Raw genomic sequence first — 4,643 nt, forward strand, 5'->3', positions numbered from 1 at the left:
AAAAACCACAGACATTTACGTTACGTAGGAAACAGTACATTATTATATTTGACCAAGCCACATGAAATTGCTGATGTTCAGTCATTTTGGACCTACAAAAATAATGATTTCATATCTTTCAATCTAATAGAATGATTTGTGTGTTGAGTTCAAGGAGGGGAACAATATTCATTCTTTTTCCTTTGAATTTCCCCCCATCCTCTTTCTATATCTAAAGGTAAACATTGGGAAAGTCCATAATATGGATGTTGCTGCTATCCTTTTAGCCCCAGAAAGACTATGGGAGCACAAGGCTACAGTGATAAATCTGCTAGGCAGGATGCTAGAAAGAGGGTCAGAAGAGTTGCCTCGATTCCAGGACTGGAAGTATCCTGATGATAGGACCTTCAGTGAGTCACTTCTCCTCTTTTAGCCTGGACTGATCACCAAGATGAAATTGGGAAGCCTACCTAACCATCCTGGAGTGCTGTGGAAATCCATAAGACCCAAGCCGGGCAAACACTCTGGGTTTTCAGCTGGGAAGATGTGTTAAGGCCCAGGAATTATTTTAACAGAAATTAATTTGCATGAGTAACAGAACACTACATATTAGGCACTCAAATGGAAATTATTTATGAAATGTCAACAAACATTTATAAAGCACAAATGAGACTCAGATGGACATGGATCCTGCTCTCTACGGAAGTAAGAAAACTCATGTGAACTGTGCCTGCTAGTGTGCTATAAGATTTCCATGTGCCATCTTCTTCAATACTTAAAGTAAGCCTATGAGGCAGCATTTATTTCAATTCTTCAGATGAGCATTCTTACATTTCATTAATTGAATCTTATAGTATATAAGTGGCAGAGCCTAGAATTCACATCTGGCCTTTCTATTTCCCCAATCTGTGCTCTTTCCTCTCCAAGACATTGGCATGGGGCTAATTGAAGTTCCTGGAGTGTTCAACCCTAGCCTTAAACCCCATGACAAACATGACATGTCTATTATCAACACCACCAAGAAATAAAAAACACTGAGTGAGTACTTGTGGGTGTATGACACAGCATGTAGGGGGAACAATGTGAGCAAAGACATGGAATTCAAGAGAACATCTGGCCTGTTTGAGAGCTGGAACTGGGCTGCTGGGGCTGGACACTGCAGAAAGGAGTTCTTTGGACTAAGATGGTCCTATCAGTCAAAAGCACAGTTATATATCTCAGGCAACAGCTTAGCACAACTGCAAAGCCAAATGAGTTGTAAAAATTATTTGAGGCTTAATGTTCTTCATTATCCATTCCACACTCATAAATTAGTTCAAATTTTAAAAACAAATTTTAACAGAAATAGAGCTAAGCATGGGTCGGGTACTTCATTGGGTCTTCATAAATCTACCTAGAACAGATGGGCAAAATTTGGAGGAAATAGCTTTCTCTTTACTACTATCCTCTAGCTCAAATTGCAGGTTGAATTTTCTCATCAGAACTGTGGAACATGTCCTCCTTGTTCCTCTTCAAATGCCCCTAGGTTAATAATGGTCTGGGTGATGGAAACCCCACCAGTGGTAAGGTATGAAGAGTGGCTGTCCAGAACAAGTTTTGTTGTTTATTTCTATGTTTGTGTGAATGTGTGTACGTGTGTGTGTGTATTTCTACATAGAGCAGTGTTGTATCCTCCTCTTTCTTTGTTGTTGCTATTCTTGCCAAGTGTCTCTTTTGTTTTGTAATTCAAAGCTTTGTCAAAGTAGTTAAAGAAAAATTTAGATAGATACAGCAAATTGTATTTGGCCTGACTTCCTTGGCAGTTCTGTATAATATGTCCTTGATGTCAATCTTGCTGAGTGAGGAGTGGACTCACAAAATGTTGATAGATATTATGGTGACGAGCGAAGACATCTGTCAGATGGCACATAACATTTTAGAGATATAAATTCAGGAATAAAAGGGAGAGCTTTAAGGCCAAGATAATGGAGTTTCCAGGCAGCTAATATTTGAATCCTGATGCTCTATTTAAGAGAAAAGAAGTGTTTATTTTTTTTGTTTTTCCTTATCCAGAGTATCCCCCATCATTCATTCATTCATTTATTTATTCTTTCTTATGTTATTCCCAGTGTTGGTACTATCTAGCATTCAGTTCTTTTCACTGGAGGTTCTGCTCACATTTTGCTGATGAATTTAAGTTGCTACAACAGCCCTTGTATATTGGTATCATTTTTCCTTAACAAATTCAAGGAAAGCGTCCAATATTTAAAATGGTCACTGAGAGAAAGAATGCTTTTCATTTCCTCATTTCTTTTCCAAACTCACTCCTACAAACAAACAACTCCTCTGAACAATCCTGGCAGTCAGAGACATCATTTGCAGACATTAAGCTCCAGACCCACCACCTGTCCCTGCTGTGACTCATAATATAAACATAGACCCTCTGTGTAGCCTGTTTCCTAGAACTTTAAAATATAACTCACAGCTGGTGTCTCCCCTTCTGAGAGGCCCCCGTGTATGAGAGGCCCTTTCATGGAGTGAGCCAGAAAGCTCAAAGTCCAGCAAAGCCTTGCATAAATTTTCAATCTTAGGAGCCTTCACAAGCTTATGTTTTTCTCTAAATGTACTAGTATAATCTGAAGCACCATCTCTCCCAGACCCCTACAGAGTATTAAGGGATATCCCCATCATTCACTTCAAGCTTCTGCCACAAAGATCCTGTCCCTTCTCACTCTCATCAAGAGGCAGTTTTGCTTCTCTCTCTCCTAGATATTTGTATTCTGTCAGAGTTCTCAGGCCTCAGTCATCCATATCTGTGAATTAGATGCTGCTTGCCACAATGACAGAATGGCCACATCCAATTGCTTCTCATCCAGGTTTGATACTATGTATTTTTGTTTGCTTACTTTTAAAAATATTCTTTAGAGCTCTTTACTCAGGCCTGTGGCACCAGCAGGATGGGCAAGTGTCCTAGTCTTTGTACTGCCAGGAAGCTCCATAGCTATTGACAAGATCAGAAGTGGCATGATAAACAATACAAGAAAGCCCGTTTGACCACAACCCCGAAGGCCAACACTTTTGGAGGCACTGCACATGCAAAGGGAATTGTGGTGGGAAAAGTAAGGGTTGAAGCCAAAAAGCCAAATTCTGCCATCAGGAATTGTGTCAGGGTCCACCTGATCAAGAATGGAAAAAACAAAACAAAACAAAACAAACCAACAGCCTTTGTACCCAACGATGGTTGTTTGAATTTCATTGAGGAAAAGGATGAGGTTCTGGTTGCTGGATTTGGTTGCAAAGATCATGCTGTTGGTGACATTCCTGGGTTCATTTAAGGTTATCAAAGTAGCCAATGTCTCTCTTTTGACCTTATCCAAAGGCAAGAAGGAAAGACCAAGATCATAAGTTTTGATGGTGAAACCATGACAATAATAAATTTTCATATGCCAAAAAAACAATTAATAAATAAATAAACAAATAAATAAAATATTCTTTAGAAAGAAATAAGGGTTATATGAATCTCTTAAACCTATTGTCCCTAGGATGACTAATTCATTGAGAATGAAGATACTAGTCCCCAGGCTTGTATAAACAATTCCAGAAAAATAGAGGATGGGCAAAAAGAACAGAATACCTAATATAGAATTTAGCAAGCTGACCAAAGAGTGGACCTGCTGAAAGAATTATATTGGCTGGTCTATATCTACTTTGACCATCTAGCCCGGGGAATGGCAAACTTTCTTTTTAGTAAGAGGCCAGATAGTGAATATTTTGGTCTTTTGGGGCTATGTAATTTCTGTCTCAACTACTCCACTATGCTGTTATAGTGCTAAAGTATTGTGGGTATGTTCCAATAAAACTATTTATAAAAACAGGGTGGGCTGAATTTGGTCCACAGGCCATACTCACAAACCCTGATCTAGCCGATGGTGTAGTCCATAAGTGCATGTACCTGCATATCCAAGCAATCAATACTCAAATCCTAAATATTAGTTGAGAAATGTGGCTCTTATTCCTCAGTTCAGTGTCTATAATCTCACTGATTCATGTTATAAATGGATCCTTACTATTGGTTAGTGAATTGATGCTGAGGTTCCCTGAGTACTTGTAAATCACTACATTATCTCTTGGAAGCTGAAATCATTATCACTTCACAAGTGAAGGAAAGGGTTCAGCATAGTAAAAGCTAACAGGGAAAAACAGAAATTTTCATTTCCTAATGCTTGGCACCACTCCTATAAATAACTCTTCAGTGTAGTAACAACACTCAGAAGTGATATTACAGATCAGCCACCTGTTTCTGTTGCTACTGTGAAATGCAAACATAAATAACCTTTAGATTCACTTTCTAGTTGGCAGTATTCTTGCCTCCTTTTAAACTATAAATGTGGCTAATATTATGTTAATGTTAGAAAGAACCTCAAATTTCGAATGTCAAAAGAAGAATAAAATAAAGAGATGATAATAATAATAATAATAATGGGTGCCTGGGTGGCTCCCATTGGTTAAGCGACTGCCTTCGGCTCAGGTCATAATCCCGGAGTTCTGGGATCGAATCCCACGTCAGGCTCCCTGCTCAGCAGGGAGTCTGATTCTCCCTCTGACCCTACCCCATCTTGGGCTCTCTCTCTCACTCTCTCCCTCTCTCTCAAATAAATAAAATCTTTAAAATAATAATAATAATA

General features: G+C 38.8%; 1 pseudogene; it reads left to right on the forward strand.

Annotated features, from left to right (window-relative positions):
* Positions 1-2,915: 2,915 nt before the first annotated feature.
* LOC116623092 lies at positions 2,916-3,363 on the forward strand (annotated as a pseudogene).
* The last annotated feature ends 1,280 nt before the right edge of the window (positions 3,364-4,643 follow it).

This window comes from Phoca vitulina, unplaced genomic scaffold (assembly GCF_004348235.1).
Source record: "Phoca vitulina isolate PV1807 unplaced genomic scaffold, GSC_HSeal_1.0 scaffold57, whole genome shotgun sequence".
NCBI lineage: Eukaryota > Metazoa > Chordata > Mammalia > Carnivora > Phocidae > Phoca > Phoca vitulina.